The sequence below is a fragment of the Lagenorhynchus albirostris genome, chromosome 5, assembly GCF_949774975.1.
Source record: "Lagenorhynchus albirostris chromosome 5, mLagAlb1.1, whole genome shotgun sequence".
Classification (NCBI taxonomy): domain Eukaryota; kingdom Metazoa; phylum Chordata; class Mammalia; order Artiodactyla; family Delphinidae; genus Lagenorhynchus; species Lagenorhynchus albirostris.
In genome coordinates this window covers 93,153,338-93,162,982 of record NC_083099.1, presented here as the reverse complement: position 1 = coordinate 93,162,982, position 9,645 = coordinate 93,153,338, and the positions used below count along the sequence as shown (strand labels likewise).

The 9,645-nt window shown below is 40.1% G+C and overlaps 1 pseudogene; it reads right to left on the bottom strand.

Moving 5' to 3' along the window:
• Positions 1-2,054: 2,054 nt before the first annotated feature.
• Positions 2,055-8,270, bottom strand: LOC132520268 (small ribosomal subunit protein uS19-like; annotated as a pseudogene).
• Positions 8,271-9,645: the final 1,375 nt, after the last annotated feature.

The following is a 9,645-nucleotide window of genomic DNA, read 5'->3' as shown; positions in this document are numbered from 1 at the left end:
AATGCTTTCCTCTCAGCCCTCCCTCCTCCTGTCAAACTTCAAAGTTCTGCTTACCATTCCAAGTTCAATTCATTTTTCACTCTGTACTCCCTGTAAGCAGGTGGTTAAATGTGGATGCTTGAGTAGATTTAGTTGCAATTATCTAGGCAAACATCTCTTATAGGTTGTAATACGTAGTTCCTTTTGTATCACATCAGGACGCACGCACCTGGTAGTCTCACTTTAAAAAAAAAATTGTGGTAAATACACATAACATAAAATGTACCAGCACAACCATTTTTAAGTGTACAGTTCAGTAGTATTTATTCATTCACATTGTTATGCAACCATCAACACTATCCATCCCTACAACTTTTTTCATCTTGTGAAACTAAAACTTTAAAACTATGGAAAAATAACTCCCCACTCTCCCTTCCCCCAGCCCCTGGCTACCACCATTATACTCTCTGTCTTTATGATTTCGACTATCCTAAGTACAAGAGGAATCATACAATATTTGTCTTTTTGTGACTGGATTATTTCACTTAGCATTATATCCTCAAGTTTTATCCATCTTGTAGCAGAATTCCTTCCTTTTTAAGCATGAATAGTATTCCATTGTGTGTATATACTGCAATTTGCTCATCCATTCATCCTTCAGTGGACACTTAAGTTGCTTCCACATTTTAGCTATTGTGAATAATGCTGCTATGAACATGGGTGTACAGATATCTCTTCAAGACCCTGATTTCAATTTTGGGGGGGGGTTTATATCCAGAAGTGGGATTGCTGCACCATATGGTAATTTTATTGTTAAATTTTTGAGGAACTGCCACACTGTTTTCCACAACAGTTGTATCATTTTACATGCCAACCAGTAGTGCACAAGGGTAGTAACTTTTCCACATCATCACCAACACTTAAGTGTTAGTCTCACTTTAATGATGATTAGAGTTGGGGAGGCAGGGTACTTCTTATGAAGTTCCCTATTAACCTTTAGCAAATGGTTGAATATCCATTAATGATCTTTTCCCAGTTCCATTGATAACCTAGAGGTTGCAAATAATGATTTTCTAATTCTTTCAGCATATATTAGAAAAGATTCTTCTATTAAAGAACTTCACACATTAATTACTTAGTTACCCTAAAATAAAGTGTGTACAGGAAAGGAAGAACAGATGTCAGTTTTTAGAGAAATGACATTGGGTCTTATGAACTCCAAATGGTAACCAAGGAATATTTTTTTCTTAAGACTATTAATGAGCTAATGGGTTTTTATATATTGTGTGTGTTTCAATCTATGGTTGGCGTTATTATTATTATTATTTTTGATGCTCACATTATCTTATTTCAGACCATTGGGGAGAGAGTCCTTTCCGTTTGGTTTCTGTTTTCTCTCGATAGGAGTACATTGGTCTAGATAAATTCCTTATTTCCTGTTTCAATAAGATGTCTCAGGTTCATCTTCCCACTATCTGCCCCAGGTCTGGCTATAAACAGTTGTTTCACCAAGAGTCCTAGAATATTTTAGTGGAAAATTATTTACAAACCACACAACTTCTCATTGCTACTAGGCCTTTTCTGTGGACAGAGTCAGGAAATGTAGGGGTTTTTTTAAGAGAAAAAAAATGTTTCAAATTTAAGACTGTAGGTTTATATTTAACTTGTTTTACTTTACATGTGTATGCATTCTCCATTTTCTCATGATGAAAACCCCTCCCTTAACTACCTTAATGTAAGTACCTAGTTTTATCTTAAACACACCTTTTGTAGTTTTAAAATAACGATGTATTTACTACTAAAAGTAATCACTTGAAGTTATTTTTTTAACCTGAAGTAAATTTCATCTCTATGTGGTTACATAATCAACAATTGAGTTCATTTGTTTTTAATAAGAAATTAAAGTATTTGACGTTTTGTCATTCTGATATGTAAGATAGATATTTTAACTTACTGTTAATGTGACATCCCTCATTTTGAGCAACATTAAGTATCTTTTGTATTTCTTTTTATGTGAAACAGTCACAGAACACTTTTTTTTTTTTGAGAAGGCTGTTCCTTTATTGGCTGTCAGGCTACTTGAGGGGGAAGAAGCACGGGAAGTGGGTGATCCTGATGCCGGGCCCACTGTACTTCACGGGCCTGTAGGTGGTGGAGAACTGGCTCAGGTAGGTGCCCATCATCTCAGGCTTGATTTCCACCTGGTTGAAGCTCTTGCGGTTGTAGACGCCCCTCCCATGCTACGCACCATCTCAGGCAGGACGATTATGACCCTCAGGTGCAGCTCTACCACGTCCGGCTTCTCGTGGGCGGCGCCTAGGTCTTGGTCTTGCGCAGCCGCTTTAGACGGGAGTAGGCTTCCTCCGCAGGCTAGTTCCGCAGCCCCGCCGCCCCGCCGCCCCGCCGCCCCGCGACCCGAGCTGCTGGTAGGACTTGGCCAAGCAGGTGGTCGAGGTTCACGCCAAGGTAGGTGAACTTGCGGAAGGTCTGCTTCTTCTGCTCATTTTATTCTTGGGTTGTTGGCTTTTTCTTCTAAATTATAGATACCCTTTATATTTTAGGGATATTGTATTAGCCAAGAGTCTCGAGAAGCAAAACCAATAGGAGAGAGAGACTCTGCCTTAGTTTAAGGAATTGGTTCACATGATTGTGGGGACTTGCAAGTCTGAAATCTGTAGAGCAGGCTGGATATTCCAGGCAGCGCTGTTGTTACATTGTTCAGTCCAAAATCTGCAGTCTGGAAGTCTGCTGGCTGGAAATTTAGGCAAGGTTTTTATGCTGCGGTCTTGAGGCCAAATTGCCACTCTGAGAAACCTGTCTTTGCTTTTAAGGCCTTCAGCTGATTAGTCTCCACGCACAATATGGAAACTGACCTGCTTTACTCATCTACTGATTTCAGTGTTCATCACATCTAAAAATACCTTCACAGCAACGTCAAGACTGGCGTTTGATAAACAGTTGGACACCATAGCCTAGACAAGTTGACACGTAAAATTAATCATCACAGATACTAAGGATGTTTTCCTCAAGTGGTCAACTCTCTTTTAACATTATCTAAGCTCAAATCTTATGCATAAAAAGTATTCAAATATTTGTTGAGTTAAATTGACAGCATGTTACAGATATTAGCCATTTTTATGGAACCTAAGATGCCCACTGAGAATTATTAAACTTAATTGGAGTCTTCTGTGCACTTCAGTTGGAATATTAATTTATGTGAAGGTTATGAATAAATAACTTTGCATTAATTTTTTAATCATAGGACTGCAGTTAAGTGAAAACTTTTTACATATTCACAGAAACATTGGGTTTCTTTAAGAAATATCTGCCACAAGATATTTCCACAAAAGGAAACAACCTCTTAATTCTCAAATCTGCAGATGTGTGGTTCTTCTATGGTGAATGAAAACATTTGAAAATCTGATATATAAGTCCCACAAAATAGTCCATTTATGTGAATTTTGTCTCCCTGGAGCCACACTCAAGCCCCTTTTTCTCCTAGGAAATGTTTTTTTTTCTACTCTGTCATACAAGTGGTCCCCACTAGCATCTTAAATTCCCTGCCTCCTGGCCACCGTGGTGTTCTGATCAAGACAGAAGGATCAGGGTCCTTTCCTGAGACTTCTTAACTTGGGAAGAGAGAGAACCAATTCCTCTCTAGTATGGGTGATGTAATCGTCTGAATCCATGCCCCTCAATGTGTTTTCAAGAAGCTGGTCACCTGTGTAAAAGTGAATATGTTAAACAAAAACTAGGTTCGCCTCTTGGTGGGTGTTGAGCTGAAAGACAAAACCAAGCCAAAGGTCGGGAGAAGGAAGGATTTATCATTACCTGCAGCGAGTAAGGAGAACACCAGGGGTTTTTCCCAAAGCAGTGTCTCCCCGAACTGCAAAATTGGGGAAGTTCTAAGCTAAAGGAACATGCATACTCATGAAGGGGCTTGAGCAGAGAAGAATTCACCATAACATTGGGGCAACGGTTGCCAGAGTCCTGGCTTTAGTTGATTGAAGTCAGGAGAGTCAACATCATCATTCCATCCTCCAGCTGGGTGGGGGGCTTAGTTCCTGCAGAACTCAGACTTGTATCAGATTGTTATGTAGATCCCTTACGGAGGAACTAGGACTCTTTTTTATTGCTGAACTATTGTTTCTTGACTGCTTTTACTTCTTTCGTTCCTGCATTCCCTTACTTCCCTTAAGAACATTAGTTACTGAGACCTGTTCTAGGGCAAGCATAATGGCCAGGCTTAGATCACAAAACAGTTTAGGCCGAAATGGCTTGTGTCGAGAAAGTCATGCCTGGTTGTCTTTCTCCAGGATCCCTCACCCTATCTGCTTACAGATAATGCCCATCTGCAGAAGAAACAGAACCACTAGGTGGAGCACCTTGGCTGTATTCCAAGCCCTGATTCCACCTGTTCCCAAGCTACCCAGGCTTCTACCTGTACTTTCTTGATAGAATAAGCTGGTATGGGTTCAGTTTCTGTCACAACCCAGAGTCCTAACATACACAAATGCCCAGAAGTTTTGCACATTGTTTTCAGGGTATTCATGGGCTTCCTGAAGAAGCCCATCTTTGAACCTTTATCCATGATCCTCAAATATGAACCTCTGTTCAAAGCTATGCTTCAGTTCTGTGAACATTGGTATTTACCCAGGAAAACACTAATTATCAAACTCACCTGGTAGCTTTCATGCACTTAATTAATCACATTCAACTCTCAACCACACTTCAGTCAAGTAGACATCTTCATCCTTGTTTTATACCTAAAGACACTGAGGCTGGAAAGGTTAAATAACATTTTCTAAAGTGGTACAGCTAAACTAAACGTAGTGTTTTGTCTCAAATCTGGAGTTTTTCTCCTATACTAAAGTTGCTTTTAAGCATTATTGACTTTGATTGTTTTAAATTGTTTTAAGTTACAACTTTGAAATTTGTCTTGAAAAAATATATATATAACTGAATTGGAACAGGAAAGTAAGCACTCTTGGCAATATAAAAATGTTAATAATAGAAAGATGTATAAAATATGATTTTAAAAGAAAGTTTTAGATTGCTTATTTCCATATTCACCTCACCTCAATTTTTAAATAAATAAGCTGTGATGAATAACTCTAGCCTTCTAGAGCATGCTGAAATCACAAAGTCCTTAGGAGAAAAGAGCCATAGTAATAAAAGTGTCATTATAAATAATTAGAAATGTCTGTCACACATCCACCTTCAAAGGTTTGTAGAAAACAGCTGGCATGTAACCAACCTGGATTAATCTTGCACTTCAGTTTAGTTTCTATGAGAATCTAGTTATCCCGGGGGAGAGTGAAACTCTCAGAAGAAAACCGTGTGAACAAAGCCCACGACTATGTGGGAGGCCTTGGGTTTTCTCCTAAACGCAAACACATGAATCCGCCCTTGCAAGTTTGAATTTCAGAAATGAGACGGCGGGGCATTATGCTCCCCATTATCTCGGGGTGGAACAGCCTGCTCTTCCGAAGGAGGGACGGATCCACCATAGAGATAAACAAGCCCCCGCCTGTCCTCTGCACACCTCCCCTGCCATTCCCAGCCCTTCTCTGGTCAAACAAGAGATTTTCCTTTTGATCAGGCAATATCCACAAAAGACAAATCAGAAATTTTAAGAAGGACTGAGTAAAGATAGACACCAGGAGGACTGTGGCTCAGCTGTGGCTTTATTGTAGCTGCTGTCCTAGATTTTGTCCTCTCTGCGAAGCAATCCCACAGCATCTACCTTCCCTTGGTTTACAAAAGGCTTCTGTGCTCCTTTGTGACTGGAATACATAGTCTCAGTGTTCTCAGCAGAGTTTTGAGGTTGTTCAGCGTCTCTGTGATTTACAAGGCCTCCTGGGTGCCCTGGATCTGGTTAACTCCCAATTCCCTTACTCCAGGAATGAATATTTTCTGTGCTAACAGATAGAATACTTGCCAACTCAAAATGAGCTCTCCTTGAGTAGAGGGCACTGTGGTGTGACATCTTCCAGCTAACCTTGACTCCCCGGCTTCTCTCAGGCTTCTAAGCAGTTAGTGGAGGGAGCACCCAGGCAGGAGGCCCATCTTCTCCTTCCTTTGTCATCCCTCACTGAACCTAATCAGGGGCTTTGAGCCCAGTGGGAGCCCAGGAAATGTTCTTGTCTGTCAGGCTGCCTGTGGTCTCACAGAAGGTGGAACCATAGTGTCACTTCTTCCAAGGAAGGCACCATCCTTCCCAAGCCATCACCAAGCACTGAAGCTTTGGGATTGAAGCACTGAGGCATTGCTGCAGCTACTTGCTCACAGATTGCTTCTCTCAAGTTGTGACAGGGCTGAGTTGAAATGGGCAAGAGGTTCAGAGTAAGTTTTTAACAAGGGGGATTAAGAAGGTAGATTGAACAAATCTGTATAAAAATGGAAGACCCATTAAAAAGTTGAGTATCAACTACCTGCTAGGCATTTTCCTTTCATGCATTCACTTAAGCATCAACCATTCTTTACCAGAATGCATTCTCTCCATTTCACAATTGACAGAAGTGAGGCTTAACTAATATAGGTCCCGTACAGGGAGATGATAAGGATTGTATCATACTGTAAAGCCCTTGCCTCCAAGATTACTCTGCCTCTTTGCAGAAGGGCTGGTACAGGAGTCACATTAGTATTCACTTCGAATCTCATGGCCAACTTCTAGGTGCCAAATAGAGTAGGGAAGGATTCTGGAAGGAGATTAAAAAGTCATACAACAGCTTAATTCTAGAGAATGGCTAGAAATTTCCTGGGATAAAAGTTGCAGAATAAACTTAGGAATATAATTGGCTTTCAAGATAAACATATAAACTGGGGCATTGTAGGTGGGCACTTATAATGAATGGGCTTTCAGGGCTTTGTAAGCATGCAAAGTTGCTGGGGTAGTTAAGGATGTGATCACTCTTGTATCTATCCGGGACCAAATTCTGAATAGTTTGGCCACATTGGTTCACACACTGTATTTGGGATTTTCGCTCCTCCAGAGGAATGATCAGCTGACTATGGGCAATAAAGCATCACTATCTGCTAACAGCATGTTTCCGGGGGCACTTGTGTGGCAGTCAACAGCAGCTGCTGCTCAGAAAGAGATAACAGGTTTCCATCAATCACTCAGTGTTGGAAAGAATATCGGGTGTACAACCCACTTATTCCCATGCTGCATCCTCATGTCTGGAGTGGAGACTCTCACAGGAAATGTTTAGGAGGAAATCTCAGAAGACGTTGACATTTATCAATCACCACCTACTTCCTAGGTATTATACATTAATTCCTTACAACAATCCTGAGGTAAATGTTACTGCTCCATTTACCGAGGAAGAAGTGGAGATTCAGGGAAGTTGAGTAAATAAGCCAAACTCTCGGTTGTTAGTAAGTGGTTTCAAACCCAGGCTGATGTGATTCCAAGATCAGCTCTTTACATTATATCACAATTGACTCATTATGCATAATTGTTAATACCTAGATTATGTGTTGCCTCAGAGCCAGACAGTAGCAGCAGCAGTAGTAACAGCAGTAGCAATTTTTATGAGATTTCCATGTGCAAGGCATTTTATAAAGTTTGGCTCATTTAATAATCAAAACATCCAAATGAGTTAAATATTTTTTTATTATGATTTGATAAATGAACTTTGTCATTGCTCCCCTTTGAGTCTGAAGGGGTGTGTGTGTGTGTGTGTGTGTGTGTGTGTGTGTGTGTGTGTGTGTGTGTGTTGGAAGGGGGAGGGATAGAGATGACTGCTTAGGCTAGTGTTCACAGCAGTGGAATGGATCTGATGAACTCTAGCCTCCATCACTGAAAACTAAACAACAGGAGGCTATCTTTTTAATCAAAATTTGGGGTGTCGGTGAATCTATGGAGCTTTTCCAACTAGGCATGTCTTGCTTGTCATGTAGGATGTTGATGGTCAGTTGGGTTTATGCATATCATGGTCTTGCTCTTTTTTCCCCTACATTCTGGGCTACATGCATTAACCTAAGATTCTTTCTGACTACTACAGATTATTTCTTCTGGTGTTATCTAAGTCCTACATATACACTTTAGAATACATACATTTCTGAGCACCATTTTCTAAATAAACAACACTCACTAAGCACATCCATGCAAGCATTTGTATTGATAAGTGTATATTACAAAACCTAGGGAGGTATGTGAAGCCATTATCTAGTTTTGGAGAAGATAGAGTTTCCCATCAATGGAGATTCTCCCTCTTTGGTTCCTATCCCAGCCCTACCTGTCCCTCATAGTGGCAGCGGTAGAGCCCACATATAGTTCGGGTCATGGTCTTCTTTCCCTTCCAGGTGTGTAACACTGAGTAAGTATTGCTCACTTGTTTTTCTCAGCTAATGTAGCATTAGATTAGCTCTCACTTATGTCAGTTGTTACCAGTTTAAAACTGCTCCATAGGTTGTGTACTAAACCTACCCATATCTGCCACTTGTGCCCTAATTCTAGCAGCTGCCTTCTGCTCAGAGAAGGGAACTTTCCTGAAGGGAAAGAGCCAGTACCCCTCTGAGACTCGTCCACAAAATCAATTTTTACTTCCATTCTCAACTTGCCCTCAAAACACAGATGCTGTGCTTAAAAGACTAATTGATCATTTTATTTCAGTTGCACAGAAATGATGTTGAAAAAATGAACAGACCTTGGGCCATTAGAGCTCAATAGTTGGCAAAAGGCAATCTGCTTATCAATTAAAATCAGCAACTCAAATTCCTGTTGTTTCCGATTGTCAAAGTAATAAAGAAAAATGTACCCCCAAATGGTACAGTATTGAATACCAAATTCATTCTTGTGAAACTCTGTCTATGTTTATAATGTTAGCATTGTCAATTACAGTAGGAATCTACTGGCTGTAATAGCTAATAATTTATATGTATTTTCCTTCACCACAGCCCATAAGTTAAATGTGATATTCTTTATGTGCAATAGATCCAATTTCCCTTTCCACCACATACTTTACATGAAATCATTTGCTATTATTATCATTTGTGTAATTTAATAACTTCCTCTCTATACCATTCTTTATATTTTACAAATAAAATGGCATTTGGGTCATTAACAGTGAAAGAGGACCAGGAAATCCAAACTAAGAAAAAAGCCAAGAAAACAGGACCTTCATGACTAAATTATCACATCTCTTCTACATTTAATTACAGTTTCCAGTCAACATTCACTCCATTCCAGTTATGTGCCTTGCACTGTGTTTAGCATTATAGTTGAATCAAAGAAAATTAAGACAAGGAACTGGCCTTCAAGGAAAACAGGTAAAAAACAGCGTAATATAAGGCCAACCAGGATCAGTAATAGGGTACTTGCAGGGTGTTGCTGGAATGCAAAGGAAGAAGGGATTCTTTTTGACTAAAGGATACTGACAAGATTCATGGAGAAAGTAAGAGAGTCTGGTTAAGAAATGAACAGAACTTTAATACACAGAGAAGAGGAGTTCAGAGCCCCCCCCAGCTAAGGGAAGAACATCAGAAAATGCACCTGGGTATAGAAATGCAGTTGTATCAGGGACTGGGTTGGGGGTTGGTAGGTCATTGGACCAGGAGGCTGGGTAGATGAATTAGGAAGTGAATCTGGAGGGTAAGGTTTGGCAGATGGTCTTTGATGCTGTGGTAGATTGCAAAAGCAGTCACAAATTCTTCTCATCC